The 21,153-nt window shown below is 40.4% G+C and overlaps 1 non-coding gene across 1 annotated transcript; it reads right to left on the reverse strand.

The window, feature by feature from the left end:
- Window positions 1-10,152: 10,152 nt before the first annotated feature.
- On the reverse strand, window positions 10,153-10,259 carry LOC142453943 (U6 spliceosomal RNA). Its single transcript, XR_012785496.1, has one exon. It is a non-coding gene; the product is annotated as a U6 spliceosomal RNA (small nuclear RNA).
- Window positions 10,260-21,153: the final 10,894 nt, after the last annotated feature.

The raw sequence follows: 21,153 nt of genomic DNA on the forward strand, positions 1-21,153 counted from the left end.
GGGAAGACTCATACTTCTCCATCTATATTGATTGATAATTTGGCTGGGTAGAGTATTTTTGGGTTTGTGTTGCTTTCCTTCAATTTTTGGAAAATGTTACTCCACTCTCTCCTCTTCTTCTTAGTTTCTGCTGATAGGTCTCAGCATATTCTTATGTGGGAACCTTTATATGTGATTGCTTGTTTTTCTCTAGCTGCTCTCATGATTTTCTCCTTATTCTCAAAGTTGGATAGTTTAACTATTATGTGCCTTGGTGACTTCTTCTTGGGAATCAGTCTAGCTGGTGTTCTTTCAGCCTCCTGAATGGTTTTCTGGTTTTCATTCATTAAGCTGGGGAAGTTTTCCTCCAAGAATTATCTCACTATTGTTGCAGATGACTTTTTTGTTGTGTCTTTCCCCGGTAAGCCAATAATTCTAATGTTGTTCAGCTTCATAGCATCAAACATAGGTCTTAGGTTTCCTTCTGCTTCTCTGATGATCTTATCAGATTTTTGTTCACGTTTATTAAGTCTTCTTGGCTGTCCTCCAAGTCACTGATGTGCTTCTCTGATTCCTCCAGTCGATTCTGCTACTGGTTTTTGTTATCTCCTCCCTAATCTCCTGTATTTCCCTTTGGTGCATGGCCTTTATCTCCTCTATCATTTCATCCTTTTTTTTTGTATTGTGTCCCTCATAGGCTATACGAGTCAAAGCAGCATTCTGAAAATTTCTTTCTATGGCAGCTCAATTTCTGCTTCTTCTATGTGTGTGTTGTTATTTCAGGGCATCTCGTGCCATTGCCTTTTGCTTCTCCTGTTTTTTCGTTGAGGTAGTTGGGACTGATAGCTGCTTGCGTTGCATTGTTTTAGAGGAGCCAGGTGCCATTTTCCAGGGATCCAAAGAGCACTGGCTCTCTCTGGGAGATTTATAGGAATGCTTCTTCGAACTGCCTATAGCTACTTTTACTATGGGATTAACCTACATCTTTATCCTCCTGTGGCTTCCCTATCAGGGGAGTGCCCCAGAAGGCTGGTGGGTTGCCTGCTTTGGTGTTGCAGAGGTTAGGCAGAGGTTCCTGCAACAGCTTGGAATGTTAATGAGTGTTGGCTGAGCTGCCTTATGGCCCCAGGTACACAGGCAGGAATTTCCTGGTGAAAAGTTGGGCAAAGTATCCCCTGGAGGGAACGTGGGGCTTTCCATAGCCTAGGGCTAGTTACACAGGGTTGAACTTGTGTGGTACAGGTGTAAATACCCTAGGGCAAAGGGAGTATTCTGGAGGTCAGCAGTATGAAAGAACAGGAAAGAGACAAAATGGAGGAAAAAAATTAAAAACTAATACCATTTAGACTCTGCAGGAATATAGGAAAGAGAGGGAAACAAAAGCAACTATGTAGCTGAGTCCCACTCGGAGCTGTGGAGCTGCAAAGGTTTAGTCCCTGCTGGGAGGCAGTGGGAACAGACCTCAAAGACTGTGGGGGGGGACAGAGACCAGAGATGTAAACAGAAGCAACAATGTAGCTGAACCCAGATCCCTGCCAGTGGAGCTGCTGAGGGTTTGGGGTTAGTCCCTGCCCAGAGGCAGAGGTGGCAAGCTGTGGGTGTGTTGAGACCAAACCCTGCCACAGGTTCCAAATGGTCCCAGCTCTGGCAGATACAGTGGCGGGGCCAAGGTCAATCCCCAGCTGGCTTCCACTGAAGTAAGCCAAAAGCCCCAGCCCCGCAAAACCCCATGGGTCTGTGCCCGCTTATCTTTATGATTCTCCTCCTGAATTACAGCAGTGTTGAATTTCCCTCTAAGCAACTATCCTGGACTGGATTCTGTGGAGTTCCTCTGGTATAGGTCTGTCGCCATCTTCCGGGTCTCAGTTACCATTGTTAAAGTAGAAAAGTGGCATGACTAGGGTTTTTAAAAAGTGCTTATGGTGTGCTTTTTCAAGCCTTTAACAGCAACTTAAGATAATCAATGTGGATCCAATAGATGACTTAAACATTTCATCAAATTTACCTTATAAATTCCATTCTTTAATGCCTTAAATAAGTTCCTCCAGAGGGAGGTAAAGAATCTCAAATTCCTAGAGAAGTAGTTGGAGTTCAGCTTATTGCACCAATTTTCTGTGAAGTGCAGATATTTGTCTAAAGTGTGAGAGAAGTCCTGTATCATATCTATATATGTCTTCCCTATACCTCAGTGATCAAGGGGAGCCTGTAAGTTTGAGAAAGAAAACAGAGAACCAAAGTTTTCCAATAGAGGAGAAGCACTCATCAGAGTATTTAGCAGAATGGCTCTTCCACACTTATTATGAATCCGAACTTGCTTTATAAATATATCAGCATTACTTCTTAAAATAAAACTAAGCAGTTGCTTTAATAATCTACTTAGTCTGCCTTGCTAGAGAAAACTTTATTTTTAATAATAATTTTTAAATAATTGTATTTCTGGATCCACCTTTGAAAGAAGTGAAAGAATAAGCTGGCCCATGTCCATGCTATGTGGGAGATTCTACATTCTGACAAGGCAAAATTGTGTCCTACATGACTGTGTTAGACCTGGTTGACTAGAGAAACAAATCCAATGATACTCATTTATGTATTAGAAAGAGCTTTATAACAAAGAGTAATTGTATATTTAAAAATATCCCAGTCCAGTCCATATCAAGTTAATAAAATGGATATTAGCCCATAAGTCTGATACTAATCCATAAGTCCCTCTTCAGACTCACACAACACATGCAATGGTGCAAAATGCAGGAGGATCACAGGTCAGTGGGTGCAAAGTTTTGTGGATCCAGTGGTGGTGGAAACATCTAAAGGGCTCTCTCAGGTCTCAGTGTGGTTCGGGCAGCTCTCAAAGTGTCTCAACAGAAGGAAGGTAAGCAGAGGCAGAGAGAAAGAGGTTCTTACAGAACTCAACAATTCTGCTATGGTTTGTCAACAGGAAAACAAAGACAAAGGCAGAGAGCAAGGAAGTTCCCAGAATCCTCATAAGAAAGCCACGCCCACTAGGAGGCATCACTGTGGCCTGATTGACAGGCTAGGCTCTACCCTACACTTATCAAGTTTACATGAAATTAGACTAAAGAAACAAATCCATGTAGACTCATGTATGTAAGAGAGAACTTCATATCAGCACCCCAGCCCAGTTCAGATCAAATTTATACATCTGATATTGCCCCATATGTCAATACTAGTGCATAAATTCATCTTTAGACCCACACAGTCATGCAATAATGCTGAATGCAGGAAAATTACAGGCCGGCCAGTGGAAAGTCTTGTGGAGTCAGTGGTAGGTGCATCTCAGTGCTGGCAGGGGTCTCCATGTGGCTCCTCCGGCTCCAGGGCTCTGGTCCCATCAGGGGTCTCCGTGTGGCTTGTCAGCAGGAAGATAAGCAGTGTTTATCTCTGGCCCCCAGTGAGCTATTTATCTCCTTTGCACCTCCAAATGAAGGCATCAAGCTACAACCTGATTGACAGGCTAGATTCCACCCCCTCGCAAGTTGACAGATTATGGAACTCTCACAGACCACCCCTTGTCAACTTGACACTTTTACACAACTCTTCAGCAATTCATCTTTTTAACCAAACAGTACTAAAATTATATCTGTACCTGATAGGGTAAAATTAAAATACACACAATTCAAAAAATGTTCCACCCTCATTTAAACACAACATTCTATAGTTGAACAAAACAAAAATATTTTATACTTATGTGAACATCTATACCATAACCCTATAACCCTATGGAAATATTCCCCCACATATGAAAGTTTGTAAACCAGCTGCTTTTATCCTCCCAATTTGGGGTATCCAGTTTCTATACTGCCTTCTTACATCAACCCAGTGTTCTGAGGAGACAATCATGTTCTTTGATGTGAAGAATCTTCATTCCAGTTAGAAACATGTGAAGTCTTGCATAAGCAAAGTTAAATCAGGACAGGCCATCCATAAAGTCAGCAGCAAAATACACCAACTCACAAGCTCAAAAATCTTCTCTTCATCTGGTTGGGTTCTGGTAACCTCATTGTGGGCTACCTCACATAGCTACACAGGGTGCCCATTGGTCGCCTCACCTTTAGACCATGGACCCATCAAAAATGATCAACAACCCTGCCCCTTGGACTAGGTCATGCCATAGGTTCAGGTTCCACACAACTCTACTAATTTCAGACCAGCCAACCTGCTCTCATCTTCTCTAGTTCTAATAAACTAGGTTCACAGGTATCAGTGGCCAAACTCAACCCGTCTCTTCATTGCTGCATTTCTCCCACTTCCACTCAACAAGTGGATCCGGATGGTCACCTAGCAAGTATTCCAGGCTGCCCCACAAGCTCCCTTTAACACACTGTTGTAGAGAGGAGTTTTCTTCATGGTTGCAGGTTTTCTCCAGTGTCTGACAAAAACCACTAGTTCAAATTTCAAAGAGTTTCTTTTTCTCTTAAATCTCTCAATAGTCCCCTAGGCAAGTCTCTTTCACTTTTGAATGTCCTGAGCACTCAAGACACTGGGTAAGGCTTATCTTTTCATGGCCTTCTTTGCAGGCTTGTCCTAAACCCACTTAACAATCCAATTTTCATGGCTGAAGACAGTGGGCTTACAAGCTCTCTATTTTCATACTTCCCAATAATGATTTCAATCAATCACTATATCAATAACAATAAGTGGAACAAATCAGTATAAAAAAGTAGAAGCAGATCCTAAACTTATTCTTAAAACAGTTAAGTTCAATCCTTATCTAACTTATCGTAATCATTATATAACCTATTCAATTAATAGGAAGTGTGTCCTTAGGTCTTGGGCTGCATTGCCTTAAACCAGGGCCAGGTGTTCTGTCAACCATTTTGACCTCTGGGTCAGCCATTTTCACTAAGCAGTCTGGTCTCTGAGAAATTCAAGCAGCAATTTCTCACCCTGAGCTCAAAATATACATCCATCATGTCCACTTTCATCATTTCAAAGAGGAATAACCAAACACTAAAACCAAACATAATAATCAAAACTTTAACTTCCCATATTCTTTCCAGAAAACAACCGAGTAAACTGCATGAACATATCTGACCTATGGCTAGCCAAAGAAGAAATACGACCATGAGGCAGAAGTCAAATATGGATCCAACTCTTCATCTTTATAATTTGTTTCTCTAGTACCCCACTCCCAAGGTACCATAATGTATTAGTCTGGGTAGACTAGAGAAACAAATCAGGGAGACTTATGTGTGTTAGAGAGAACTTTTTATCAAAGAGCAATTGTACATTAAGAAAATATCTCAGCCCAGCCCAGATCAAGTTCATAAATCTAATATTATCCCATATATCAATATCCCATATGTCATAAATTCCTCTTTAGTCTCATGCAACCATGCAACAATGCCAAATGCAGGAAGATCATGCTCCAGTGGGTGGAAAGTCATGCAGATGCAGTGGTGGTGGAAGCATCTCAGTGCTGGCATGGGTCTCCATGTGGGTCCTCCAACCCCAGGGCTCTGATTCCATCAAAGGTCTCCCTGTGGCTTGTCAGCAGAAGACAAGCAGAATGTGTCGCTGGCCTCCAGTGATCTATATATCTCCTTCTGTCTCTAAATGAGGGCATCAAGCTGCGACCTGATTGACAGGCTAGACTTTACCCCTTTGCTAGTTGACAGGAGATTATGTAATTGCCACAAGCACAATGATAATCTCCAGTGCAATTAAACATTGACTTTGCCCCAGCCTTCTATGCATGTTCATTCCAGTATTAAATCCTTTTGAGACTTTGACTTTCTATCCTACATATACTGAATCCCCAGTTTAATAAGACCCCAGGTGATTCTTATAGAACACCATATTGTTCTTATACACAACCCATTACATACATCTAATTAACATATGTCAAACTCCAGTCTATGGTTCAGTATCTCTAGGTGGAAAAGCAAAAGGCGATGGGAAGTGTCAAGCAGGAGTGAGCAAGTTCTGAAACACTGCTCTGCTTCAACTTCCTGAAGATCAGGAAGCTGCCACTTTCCCTCATTGAAAATCATCCTGCTCCCTCAGTGGGCGTCAGCTCCCACGTTTCATTTGCTCTGAGAGAGGAGAGGTGAGAAGAACTGCAGCTGGATGGTCCAATTGTTATGTTCACTAGCTCCCAATGTCTGGGCCAGATTGGAATCAAAACAGGAAACACAAAACAAGAAGCCATGGTTTATTTACATAGTTCTTTGAATTAATTAATTGCACATTTAATAGTCTTGTCAGAATAAGGAAGCAAAGAAAAACAATCACACACTGATCTATTAAAATATAATGGTTTCAAAACAAGAAATATCTCTTAGCACTAGCAGATGAATGTACCTTCTGTCACCATAGGCAATTATTTTCACTTACAGAGCCTGGGACTTAAAAATAAAACAAACAAATAAAATCCCTCACTGCTATCGGGTCTAACCACAGAGTCTCAGTCTGAAAACACCAGCCACTCTATAGGAGAGAAATGAGATTTTCTACTCCCGTAAAGATTTCCAGTCTCAGAAGCCCATGGCGGCAGTTCTACTCTGCCCTGTAGGGTAGAATCTCTAGGGTCACTGTAAGGTTCCTGGCAAATGGACTCAGAGAGATAAATGTTTTCCACACGTCTTTTGAAAATCCCTCATGTTTCAATTACACCTAAAGTGTCACAAAATCTGAGTGCAAGATTTGTGAGAATTGTAGACCTAAGTGTAGAACAAGTTTTTCAAGTCTGTTGTTAGATGCTGTTGATTCAGTTCCAACTCATATGTACAACACAGCAATCCACCACCTCATGGCACGCTCTCCTCACCATGGCCCATATGTCTGAATCCACACATGCACCCACTGCGTCAACCATTTTGTCAAGTGTTTTCCTCTTTCTTGCTGACCCCTCTACATTACCAAGCATGATGTCCTTCTTCGGGAACCGGTCTCTCCTGACAACATGTCCAAAGCACATGAGAGGAAGGCTCACCATCCTTGCTCAAGAAGCCTTCTGGCTATTTAGTTCTGGCAGTTGGATATTTGTGATCTAAGTTGTGGTTACTCAATAGATACTGTGATGAAGTGAAATTACATGGTTGTCTTTTGTATCCATAGTTTTGTAACTCCCATCAAAATGGCTGGCTTGAAATATGCAAATAGGCTGTAGGGGTTTATCATGAGGAGCTTGATGAGTTTTGTCATTCCTCTCAGCACAAAGTGAGTCATCTTAGAAGCAGAAGCAGGGTCTCAGGACCACCTAGGAAGAAGAACCATGAGCTGAGCTCATTCAAGATACCAGGAGATAGAAGTGATGGCCGCCATAGCAAATGCACCAAGTCAATTAAGACAGAACAGTGGGCTTATAGATCGCCTCTAGGAAAAGAGCTGAATGCCTTAGATCAAGAAGAAGAAGGCTGAGTTGCAGAGTAAGGTGATATGCTAAAAGACCTTTTTACTATGTACCCAAGCAGGGAAGAGGTCAAGAGACCATGCGTCTGAGAGGTTGAGGACCAGAGACAGACACGGGCTGTTGGCAGAGCTGAGAAACAGCTTTTCTGACAAAATAGCTACATCCTAAACATTTCTGATCATGACTTATAACCTGTGAGCTTCTCTAAGAAGACCAAATAACTGTGAGTGCTGTCTGAGAGTTCTGTATGGCCTTGCATTATCAAACGGAGCATAGAAGTAGAGTTCCTCCGGAAGGAAGGTTGGAGTCAAAAGTTTCAGGGTGGAGGGTTGTCAGACTTATGCCTTATGGGAATCAGCCTTACACTGGGGTGGTATTGGATTCTCTTTTCCCTTTGTGTAGCCAACAGGCCATTTCCTCAGATGACTATTCAGTGGTATAGAAAAATGTGAATTAAGTTAAATTCATGTTCGCAGTAAATAAAGTTAGCTATGATGTCTACTCAAAATGCAACGATCCCAAATCATGTACCTGTGAAAAATACCATGTGTGACTTGAATATTTAAGCAAACCTGTAAACTACCTAAGGCTAAAAAATGCCTTCCCTGTCATTAATAATACCCAATATCATATTTACTTACCTTGTAGACACATTAGGGCTTTTAAAGTGGTTGACTGTAGATTTATCCCCTCCTTAGAATTTCCATCCCAGATAGAATGGGATCACAATCTACATTTTAACACGATCTCCAGGTGATTCATATGTAAACACATTATCTACAACACATATGAATATCTGTAAGAATCAACTGGGAGCTTGTTAAAATATAGATTTTGATTCTGTATGTCTGGCATAAAAATATTTGTTTTTAGAAGGATCAAACTGGAATGAATTGGCTCAAAGTCTTGAGACATCTGCTTGGCTGTGATAGGGTGTGACAGATAGCACTTAGTTTACTTAAGCCCGGCCAACGTGCACCCTAATCATTAGTGCATAACAAACCACAGTGCTTCCACTCTTATTTTTAAATTTAACAACCATAAGGCAAAACAAAACAAAACACACATCTGATAATTAGAAACACGCTAAAAAAAGGCATATTATCAGTAAGCTGGAAAACCCAGACTATTGACTGTGGCTATCTCAGGGCGGGAGAACTCTCTGTATTTTTCTAATTGGCTTTATAAATCACACATCAGGTTTTAATCAAAATAAAGTCTATTGACTCTTAAAAGTGAAATTAAAATACTGTTCATTTAATGCATACCTTATTATACTCCTATTACTTTCCTTAGGTCCTTATTGGTGGGGTTTGAAAAGTATCTTAACCATGAACTAGTTTCCAGGGAGGTGTGACCTCTGGGTGGTCAGTAATCAAGAGAGCAAGAAGGAGGATAAGCTCCAATGAAAACTGGAATACAAACAATAGATTTCCTGAAATGCTGCTGCTCATTTATTTAGTCTGCGTCTGTGTGATACCTGAGTAAAGTCAGCTCTGTCAAATCAGACAACCCAGGAGCCAAAGTCAATACCGTGTAAAAGTCAGCCCTTGTGAAATCTAACCTGTGATTTCCCTATTAGCCCATGGTTGACAATTGCCTAAGGTGATAGAGGAAAAACAGAAAGAAAAAGAAGAACTTGACCAGCTCCTAGATTTCTTTTCCAAAATAAAAAGAGCCAGTCAAGCACTTAAATGTGTGGGTGTTAAAAGAGAGCTCATTGTTCAGATTTTTCTCTTCTATTCATTAACTTATCAAAGATTTTTAGCTTTCTTATACTAACTAGCAGTACATCTTGCTGAAAATAAAACAACAACAAAAAGAGTTGAAATAGGCTTAGAAACAAAAACAAAGTATGCTTAAATAAAATTGAATCTCTCATCCACAGTGTTCAAGGCTGAGGGAAAACCTCAAAAAGTGCCCTGTGTCCACTTGCCCCAGTTCTGCTGTTTTCCCCCCACTCCTTGAATGTATCACGCTTTTCCCCACTCCAGATGGTGGCATGGGCTCCTCATCCTGCCAGGAAAGCTCTGGACCACAGCTTTGCCAGGACTGGTACTTCCTCTTCATTAAGCTTTGTTTCAGAAGACACCATCTCAGCGAGGTCTTCTTGACCAAGCCACTCCCACCTTACCTCTTAGTCACCTGCTTGTTTCATTTTCTACCAACATCAATCTACTTGAGGTTAACTAGCTTATTTATTCATATGCCGCCTATCTCCTCTCAATTGGATTTACTCTTCATCTGAACCTGTAGAAATAAGGTTTGACTTGTTCTCATTTGCACCCTTAATACTGGACTATTTCTAGGACGTAATCCAGTGACATTCATTTTCCAATGGGTTCTAACTCATAGGCGCCTCACACACAACTACGCTACATGCAATTTCAATAATTGATTCTTTTTATAAGTATATCTCCAAGCTGTTTTCTGAGATATTTCTGTGGAGACTCAAACCTCCAGCATTTCTGGTAGCAGTCAAACACATTAACAGTCTATGCCCCGCCCCCCGCCCCCGCTTCCCTCATAGGCTCCAAGCACTTAATAAATTCCACAAGAAGGTAATTACTAATTACATATAGTATTTCTCGGACAAGAGGAATTTAAAGATATTAAAACGATGCATAACACTCTCATAGTAGATAGTGAATTAATGTCGATTATTTCTTCATAAAATAGTCCTGATGCACACAATGTGAAAATAAGAACACTTAATGAAATTTAACTTCCTGAATTAATCTACTTAAGAAAACACTTTGAGTTTTTCAAAAGAATCTTCACTTTCTTTTCTTTTTCTTTTTTTAGACATGGAGCAATTCACGACTTTGCGTGCCATCCTTGCGCGAGGGCCATACTAATCTTCTCTGTAGCGTTCCAATGTTAGTGTACGTGCTGCCCCAGCGAGAACTATCTTCACTTTCTTATCTTAAAACATTTACCATATTGTCTGAATTTTTTTCTTGGACAAATTATTGAATATACTTCAACATAGCCTGTTTGTATGCTTGTGTGTGCCTGTTTGTATTGTCATTATCTGATAATCCAACTGGTTGATTTGGACAGATGGGAGATTTCCTTTTTGCATTTCAGCCACGTTCCATCCTGATTTGTTATTGTTTGAATTCTGGGAATGTTTTACACACGTTTACAAAGAAAAACATTTGGCCTCTGATAAATGAATGGTAAGCATGATATACACTCTCGGGAAAGCTTCTTTGGATCTAGGCAGAGAGACGTGCACATCTGTCTCCAGCTGTGCAGCTCCTCAGAACTGAAATGACGAATGTCAGTTTAGTCAAAGCCAGTAATTATTTTTACTGTTGATTTGAAGATCAAAGGTTATTCCCAGGAAGTAATGATAGGGCAGTGGGCTTTGCTATCTAACAAAAGTGGGGATTTATGCTAGCTATCATTTGGCTTATGGTTTGCACATTAACCTGGTGCTAATGCACATGGATGACAGTAGGAAAGTAAACAGCACTGATGTGATATTAATTATAATTGGCTAAAAGTAAATTAATCTACTGGTTTTGAATCCTCTTTGTCCTTTAGCCTGGCCTTGTGTCCTGAACCCAAATGTTTGGAAAACGCACAGTAACAACACGACACTTTTATAAAAGAATGTAGAATTCTAAGAATCCTTGGAACTACTCAAAATTATTCTATCTTCCTGATTAAAGGCATTTTATAAGGAAACCTCTTAGTTTCAAGAATCTCCACAGATGGGTGTGTTCTAGTTCTCCAAGAGATAATCCCCCAATGTAAATACACCGCCATCAAAGTCTGTTTCAACTCTATCATACAGAATAGAACTGTTCCTTTAAAATCTTCAAAGTCTTTAAAGAGTCACAGGGGACTGTTTCTTCTTTTTCCCCTAAAGAGGCTGCTGAGTTTGAACTTCCAAGCTTGGGGTGACATCTTAAGAATGTAAAATTTTTGAATATTATCTTTTAACAAGGAGCGCATTATTCTTCACAGTTTGTGAGATGTAATCTTCACATGTTATTGTTCAGTGGTAAGAACATCATGAAGGGGAATTCTTAAATGAGAGAGGATAAAATATTATTAAGATAAATTATGATCTACTCTACTGCTGAGGCTTGTTTGTTTTAACATGTCTATAAACCATTCCATGTATATTTTAAATGTATACACGCAGATTTTAAATTTCATTTCATCATGTTTTTAATACTGTTTTAAAATTATTTTTAATATTATCATAAATTCTATACAGGAAAAATAATCATCCCATGATGTAGAACACAAATATTTAGAGTCCTATTGTGGAGTGGCAGGACTGAGGTAGAATCAATCACGATTCCCTACCTTACTAGAGTGTGTGACTCAAGTTGCCATACTTAGTTTTCTTGAGAATATGGTCAGCAAATTAGCCGTTGTCTTTGATATCTGTATTAAAAGAAGAATTTCATGTTTAAGCAGGCCACCTCTTAGGCAAAGTAGAAGGCCGTGTCAGAGAGGAGTCTAAGGCGGGCGCAGGCCCACCTAGCATTCACAAAAGCGGTCAGGGTGTCCTCCACCTGAACTTTTGGCATCAAAAGACAAAACTCGCACCTTGTCAGGTGTCATTTTGCGACAGCATGCTGTCTGCAATCTCTAACAACTGAAGATCTGACAGAAGATATTGTTGAGACTCTTGGGGCCCCCACAGAGGCCTTTGAATTCCCTAGCTAAAACACAGTCCCCAAGTCTATTGTGACTGACAGTAACCCTGCAGACCAGAGTAGTCCAGCTCACTTGGGTTTCAGAGATGGGAAATCTTCACACAGAGTGGAGAGCCTCATCTTTCTCTCATCGGGTGTCTGACAGTGTTGAATTTGCAACTAGTGCATCTGCCCAGCACAGCATCTTAACTCAAATCCTAAAGGGTGCTTCAGATCGTATAATCTGTATTAAAAAGGGGGGCCTAAAGTTGAATACTTTCCTAATTGGCTGCATATATTGGTGCAGAGCAACGTTGCAGCTATTCCACTGAGATTCCAATAAACCATTTTATTGTTGCCTCCTCCAAGAGAGGAGGGGCTTCTCAAAAAGGTTGTTTTGAATTATCTTTTCATTTAATTTTTCCATGACATTTTGAAGAGTCCTTATTTAATATTTTGGGGTGAGATCAAGCCAGTCTGGAGACCAAAACTTCTGTAACCTTTGTATTTGAGCTGAAATTCTGGGTACTAGGTGTGCAGAAGGCTTTGTAGAGCATTGAAGGCCTCAAATGCATTGACAGAGTTCTCACATGGAATAACTTCCATTGAATTCCTTCTGATCATTAACCAGAAATATGAGAAATCTTGTCCTCAGGCAGAGGGCATTAGGAAGTACACGCCCTCTGACCAGGTTAGAGAGAAGCAGCCTCCTTTAGGGGTTTGCATGGGTGCATCCTCTATGGGGACCGCCATCCTAGGGTCACATATTCATAAACCATGTCCTGACTGCCTTAGTTGGAAGACCCTGGACACATTTTGTAAACTCTTCTAACATAATGTGTGTGTCCCAATCATGGTCCAGTTCCTGCTTCTGCAGTCCTAACTCTAACTGTGGTGTATCGATCTGCTGCCAATCAAGCTTTTGTGGCAATTGTCAGCAAACCCTTTGACACCATTCTGACCCCTCAACTTTACGGTCTCCTTCATCCAGATGATGCATCCTTGTCTTTCTCTTGTTTTTTCCTGTTTAAGACTTTTACTACATATTCTCTTACATTAAGCAGACAAACACAAATTTGCAGTTAGTAGACCAATACTCAACCCGTGCATCACTAGGACTCATTTCCCTAGTTAAGATCATCTTAGTAATATAATAAATTTGGATTTTCTTTTTCCACAACAAGGAATTATATGTACTCTTGCCAATACCTCATGTTGCATTCAATTACCACATCTGGAATAGTGGAGCAGGACATCAAACATGGCTACCTGTTATAGTCCCTTCCCCAAGAAGAATAACCATCTCCTATTGTAATGATATTCTGAGTTGGCCTCGACTTAATGGAAATAAGTTTTTTGTTTTTTAAATAATTAAACCATTTTATTGGGGTCTTGTACTACTCTTATCACAATCCACACATACATCCATTGTGTCAAGCACTTTTGTACATTTGATTCCCTCATCATTACCAAAACATTTGCTTTCTACTTGAGCCCTTGGTATCAGCTCCCCATTTTTACCCTCCCTCCCCGTTCCTCCTTCCACCATGAACCCTTGATAATTTATAAATTATTATTATTTTGTCATATCTTACACCGTCTGACATCTCCCTTCACACCCTTTTCTGATGTCCATCCCCAGGGAAGAGGTTACATATAGATCTTTGTAATCTGTTCCCCTTTTCTCCCTCAACTTCCCTCCACCCTCCCGGTATCACCACTCTCACCATTGGTCCTAAAGGGATCATCTGCCCTGGATTCCCTGTGTTTCCAGTTCCTATCTGTTCTAGTGTACATCTCTGGTCCAGCCATGGAAGAAGCACACCAGCCTGTCCCAAAATGATTGCTGAAGAAAAAGCGGGTGCATAAGCAAATGTGGTGAAGAAAACTGAAGGTGTCCATCTATCAAAAGATATAGACGCTGGGGTCTTATAAGTTTGAAGATAAACAAGCGGCAATCTAACTGAGAAATAACAAAGCCTACATGGAAGAAGCACACCATCCTCTGAGATCATGAGGCATCAAAGGAATCAGGTATTAGGCATCAAAGACCAAAAAAATCATAACATTGAGAAAGAGGGGGAGTGTAGAGTGGGGACCATCTGTGGGCAATTGGGTATCTCCTTGCAAAAGGGCCACAGGGAGGAGACGAGCCAGTCAGGGTGCAGAGTAGCAATGATGAAACATATTTTTCCTCTAGTTCCCTTTGCATTCTGCTGGAACTGGAACCCACATCTGGCATATGGACATCCTGTTATATTACCCAGAGATCCCAGAAGCCATCAGCAGATTGCTGACATCAGTTTCGCTGAGCTCTACATCCACGAGCACGGTCCTCTGGATTCATCTTCCTGCTTCCAGTTCCTCCGCTCCTGCAAATACACAAGTCAGGAGAAACCTCCAATCTATATCTGACTATGGACTTGTCATAAACTAGATTTACCTGCATCTACAACTTGGTAAGCTCTTTCTTGATATAAACGTCTTCCTGTATGCAGACAGAGTTCGCTTCTCTAGAGAACTGAGCATAACATACGCTTCTTAGATTATTTTTACTTGGCTGTTGAGAAAATAGCACAGAGGCAACATGTGACTTTCTCTGACTCTAGTAGGAAGAATAAAAATACAGCTCTACACCAACTCAAGGCCAACTGCCACAAATCAGTGGGCAGATATGTTTCCAACCTCCATCCTGAAGCCCTAGTGACACAATGGGTCATGCACTGGGGTGTTAACCACAAGGTCAGTAGTTTGAAACTGCTAGCTCTTCCTCAGGAGTCAGAGGAGAATTTTTTCTCCCATAAAGAGTTACAGTCTCTGTTAAAGTCTCCCAAACCACAGGCGCAGTTTGCCCATGTTCAACAGTAGCTCTAAGATTTAAACTGGATTTGATGAGAATGTGTTTGGCTTTTGTTTGCATTTTAATTTATTCAGATAACATTCCTACCACACAATCTGCTTTGGGGGCTGGACAATCCATTTCAATAGCCAATAAGAAGTAGACAATTAAACATAGATGATACTCACTATTAGAGGAGTAAATAGGAAAGCTATGTGGTTATCACAAGACAGGCTCAGAAACTTGAATGATATGGTCCTTTCACAAGAGCAGCGCTTCTTCCAAACAAAGAGCCACATTTCTATCTGGGAAGCAATGTGATTCCTTGGCCTCTGTTTTGTTCTATAAGCAAAGGAGCCCATTGTTCCTCCTCCTGATCTCAGTACTGCTCCTGTGCTCTGTCTCCTGATCTCAGTACTGCTCCTGTGCTCTGTCTCCCGATCTCAGTACTGCTCCTGTGCTCTGTCTCCTGATCTCAGTACTGCTCCTGTGCTCTGTCTCCTGATCTCAGTACTGCTCCTCTGCTCAGACTCATGATCTGAGGACGATGGCTTCTCATGCTTTTGTTGCCTCTGCCACTGCAGAGAGGGGTCTATCCCATGGCCTGCTGGTGGTTTTTCTTTCTTGGACACTGGATTATTCTTCTCTGTGTTTGATATCATGCTCTGAAAACTAGATGATTGATAAAACTGACAGATTCTTTCTATAAGTGTTTCACAAACCCAGTTTGTAAGGTACCAATCAATAATTTGGTGGGAGATACAAAAACATGGATAGAGGTACCATAAATAAGTAATTTTACTTCACTACAGTTGCCAAAAAATGGGTTCTTACAGAGGTCTATTCTGTTTCTTGGAATAAAAAGCCTAATGACTCCTTTTGTTACCATTGGCATCGTTAAATACTGAGTGAAGATCAGCACTACAGTCTGTCTTGTCCAGCGAAGCACCATGATAAGATGGCTATCAGTTGGGTTCTCAATGGATTGGAAGTACTCGGTTTAATCCTTCCATTTGATTTAGCCCTACCACAGGATTTCCAAAATCCATGGTCTTTCTCTGTCCCTACCAACATTTGCAATTACATGGTGAAGATAACTGAATCAATCCAGTTATCAGGCAATTTCAGCTCTCACTGGAAAGCAGCAGAGTGAACATCAGCAAAATCTATGACTATGCAAAAGCAACAGATAGTTGAATGGAATCAGAGAATGTTTTTTCTGAACTTGATCAAAAGGAGAGACCTGTAAGAGAGCAGAGCTAAGAGAACTTTTGACTAAAGTAAGCGGGCTGAGCTAATCCTGCAGAGATAAACCAATTCTACCACCAGCGCATAACTTTTAGCACCTCATTACCTTATGTAATCATGAATTCCACCCCCCTCCTTTAGGGTAAAATGAAGCTCTCCCCTCCCATAAAGATTATAGCCTCAACTCTGGAACGATCACTCTCTCATTCTTGTCTCATAAAGAAACCATCGGATTGTTTTTATGTAACTTTCTGATTTTGCCTTCTAAATATTTGCTCTCAGAACTCCTTTCGCTGACTCATGTGTTTTGTTTTGCATACTGTGTCTGCCCATTCAAATGTTACTCTGAACTATGTTAATAAATCCTCTAAATTCTACCTGGTCAGAGTTTGTAGACTTGCCTCTGCGATAGGACACTGGCGTTCCTGGTGTGGCGGCTGTTCATGCAGAGAAGGAGTTTGCTGCTTAAATTCAACCAGCTGCATCTCAAAAGAAAGGCCTAGCAAGCTACTTCCAAAAGAGCTCAGGCATGAACAACCCTATGGAGTGCAGGTCTTCTCTGAAAGATGAGTCAGAATTTGTTTCTTAAACAAGTACAGACAGCCTGTCTGGAAGCATTGAGAATATCTTCCTCTCCTCTATCAACCTCATCCAAGGATGACATCTTAAAAGAGGAATTCCACACCCATACATATTCTTCAGACTCCCATCCCTACCCATTCACCCATGTCCCCGGGCTATTTCTGTCATATGTTCCTGAAATTCACATCCAAGTAGTGCGCTACATTCATTACTCAGAAAAGCCACCACTGAGATTGAAAATAGACTGCTCCGACAAAGTTTTAATTTTGGATATAACTGTCAGTTGGTTAGTTATCACTAATCCATATTATGCATTAGGCATGATACTAGACATTTAATATGTACCATTGCCTCCAATCCCCATGATACAAGGTGAGCATTATAATCTTTATTTATGTATAAATAATTTCAGACTCCTAAATGATAAGTAAAGGTCTAAACTAGAATCTACACATGCTATATGCCAAAGTTCCTTATAAACTATATAATATAGTTTCTAGGAAGTCAAAATATTACACTTTGATTTAGTAACTGAATTGTGATTGGGAATAGTCCAATAAGAAAATGTCCATGGAGGGCTACAGTTTTTCTCAAGTCACTAGAATATAAAACGTATTTACATGATCTTGGAGGAAATGGTGTGGGGGCCATGCTTGGCATTTCCCAGCTTCACCAGGGGAAAGGAGAAGCAGAGGTAAACAGAGTGCCATCTTTCTTTACCCTATTTAGACAACAAGCTTCACTTCCAGAGCCCTCTACTTCTCTGCTGAGTTTCAGAATCCATTGGAGTGGCCACACGGAACTCACCACAAGCAATACTCACAATTACAGGGATTCCTTGGGAAAGTTAGCTGGTTACCACAAATCAAGACCAGAAAATATTAAGGGTTTATAATCCTCTTGCCCACAGAAGTCATGCCAGCAGGCATTTCTTCCTGGTCTTGTGAATCTCTCTGTGTTCCAGCTTCTCAGACACGTGGTCCCTATGACCTCTGCGCTACTTGGGCCAGTGTTACAAATCTCTTTAGTGCTTTTAGATGCCCGAAGGGTGTCCCACTCTACAAGCTATGATCCTGCCCACAGCTTCTCAATTTGCCTATAACTCTCAGTCTCTGATGCTACCACCACCTTACATAGGGATCTTGAACATGACTCTCTGGGGCTCTTCCTTTTTTCCTTCTTTTAAAAATCATTCTATTAGGGGCTCATACAACTCTTATCACAATCCATACATACATCAATTGTGTAAAGCACATCTGTACATTCATTGCCCTTATCATTCTCAAAACATTTGCTCTCCACCTAAGCCCCTGGCATCAGCTCCTCATTTTCCTTCCCTCCCTGCTCCCCACTCCCTCATGAAGCCTTGATCATTTATAAATTATTATTATTTTGTCATATCTTGTCCTGTCCGATGTCTCCCTTCACCCACTTTTCTGTTGTCTGTCCCCCAGGAGGAGGTCACATGTAATTGTAATTGGTTTCCCCTTTCCAACCCACCCTCCCTCTATCCTCTTAGTTTCACCACTCACACCACTGGTCCAGAAGGGATCATCTGTCCTGGATCCCCCATGTTTCCAGTTCCTATCTGTACCAGGGTACATCCTCTGGTCTAGTCAGATTTGTAAGGTAGAATTGGGATTATGATCGTGGGGGAGGAGGAAGCATTTAGGAACTAGAAGAAAGTTGTATGTTTCATCATTGCTACGTTGCACCCTGACTGGCTCTTCTTTTCCCAGAGACCCTTCTGTAAGAGGATGTCCAGTGGCCTACAAATGGGCTTTGAGTCTCCATTCTGCATCCCCCCCACCTATTCACTATGATAAGATTTTTTGTTCTGCTGATGCCTGATACCTGATCCCTTCGACACTGCACAGGCTGACTGAGCATGATAGTGGGACAAGAGGAAAGTCAAAGGAAATAGAGGAACGAGCTAGGAGGCAAAGGGCATTTATAGAGGTCTAAATAAAGGCATGTACATATGCAAATATATTTATATATGAGGATGGGGAAATAGATTTATGTGCATATATTTATAAGTTTAGTATTAAGGTAGCAGAAGGACATCTGGTCTTCACTCAAGTACACCCTCAATGCAGGAATACTTTCTTCTATTAAATTGGCATTCTATGATGCTCACCCTCCTGACACAACCACTGAAAACAAAGCGGCTGAATAAGCAAATGTGGTGAAGAAAATTGAGGGTGCCCAGCCATCAAAAGACACAGTGTCTCGGGTCTTAAAGGCTTGAAGGTAAACAAGCAGCCATCTAGCTCAGAAACAACAAAGCCCACACGGAAGGTGCTCTTCTTTCTTGAAAGCTGTGGGGTTCTCTGTCTCTTCTTCTTGAATAGCTCATGTTTATACCCAGTAGAATGATAAAACTGACCAATCTCCAAGATAATCCTCTACAACTTATTTTCACACTTCCATCCAGTCCCCAGTTCCCACCCTGGGACCATTGACAAAGATAACGGACACCAATGACAAGTGATTTCACATCACCACAAGTGAACACACGTATTCCATTTTCTTGAAAAGGACAGTCTTTATTTTTGAATAAAATTGTAACTTTTCCTCTTGTTTTAATCCCTCAATGGGTCACTCACAGGTATTTTCACTTAACTAGCACTCAGTAAATGTTTATAAGATAAATACCAATTCCAGTTAAATTTAAAAGTAGATCAAGTAGTTATAAACCATTTGACTTATTTTGAACTGTTTCTCATAATTTTCATTGAATGAGTACCTATGGATACAAGATTTTATTATTGCTTATTTGTTCATATTTAAAACTGTTTATTTTAAAGACTTTTGTCATGGAGTTTCTTTGAGATGATTAAATGGAATGTGGCTCCTTTTGTAAAAGCACCGATGTAAGCTGCTCACAAAGAAGTAGTTGTGGGAGGTGATGGCAAGGAAAGCTTGGTTTCAGAAACACCAAGGCTGCATGAGAATAAGCAATGCCAGCATGGTATTGTATTTCCTCTTGTAATCATTAAGTAGGGTCAAGTGGCTTCCGAAAAATACCCATTTATTTTCTTCCTGTGCATGCCATATACATACACTCTTGAGTTTCCTGATCCAAAGTTTCCTTACCCAAACCCACGCACTCCCAGATGATTCCAGGGAAAAATGTCCTTGTGCTAATGCACTGCTCTTGTGGGATGCATTTAAGTTCTCTGGTTCCACTCACAGTCCACGAAATGGTTATTGAGTGCCTCCTAGCTGGCACTGTGACAAGGGCTGGAGATGCCATAACTAATGGTGCACAGTGCCAGTTCTCAAAGAGCTTTTGGATTCATAGTAGAGACAGACCAATAAAATATTATTACTGGATAGTATAAAATTACATGTGATAACATAATTGGAACAAGAGCATCTAGACCAATGTCCTCACTCAAGGAAAACTTTTTGGAGGAAGTACTACTTACACGGTTTTTTGAAACTGATAAAGCTAATTGCTCATATTTTAATCTTCTGTTGTTTTAATTATCTGATTTAATTTTAGTGAAGAAAGCTTTTAGTTAGAAGAAAGTTAATGTGTTCTGATATAAAATGCTTCTCTAAAGCACATTTTCCTGTCACACAGAAACCAAGGCTCAGAAACCAACTCTCTAGCTTAGATCTTGAAAAGGCTTCCTAAGGGCTAGCTGTTTGTTTTTTGTACATACATTTTTTTTGCTTTATATATGTTTCCCAAACTGCAATTGAGTAATAATCTGGCATATCTATGCATGTTAATTCTCATTGTCAAAAACCTTTTCCCCATTACTCCCAAGTGCCCTTAAGACAAAAAGATTATTTCAAAGGACTGACAAGCCTCGGGTTTTGCCCCATCCCATATCTCCAGCCTCATCCAGCACCATATTTCTTTTCACTTTCTATCGTGAGAGCCTGCACTTCTTCTATTATGTTCGCAATTCTCCTTACATGCACAATCCATCCCTTTCTGTTATCTCCCCAACCTGAGAGTTGAATACTTCACAGTCCAAGGTCACTAGGTCATTGCAGGGTCTTTTAATCTACTCCCACTAATTCTAAGTAAACACTTTCACAGAAAGATAATATTGAGGGTTTCTACTACTACTACCACTTATTAAGGGAATAATACCTAGTAGGTGTTTATATACATGATTAATTAATTCAATATATTGAATTAATTAATTCAATCTTAATAGTAGTTTTAATGAGTGGGAGAGCTAGAGTTCAGGAAGTGTTCATCTTTGAAGCTACTAGCTAACATACCCTGCCCTTCCACCATAAAACAAGACGTTTAATTAAGTATAAAGATTATATAGTTTTTCCCAGTTTTCTCTCTCCTTAATCCATTTTTTCTGAATATTTAAATACACCATCATTTTAAGACATTGTTATTAATGACAATAATCAGAAGAGGATTTTATTACAGAAGAACAAAGGCTAAATTCAAAATAAGAAATAATCAACTTTTAAAGAACAGGCAATTAAAA

Source organism: Tenrec ecaudatus, chromosome 7, assembly GCF_050624435.1.
Source record: "Tenrec ecaudatus isolate mTenEca1 chromosome 7, mTenEca1.hap1, whole genome shotgun sequence".
In the NCBI taxonomy this organism is placed as follows: Eukaryota; Metazoa; Chordata; class Mammalia; order Afrosoricida; family Tenrecidae; genus Tenrec; species Tenrec ecaudatus.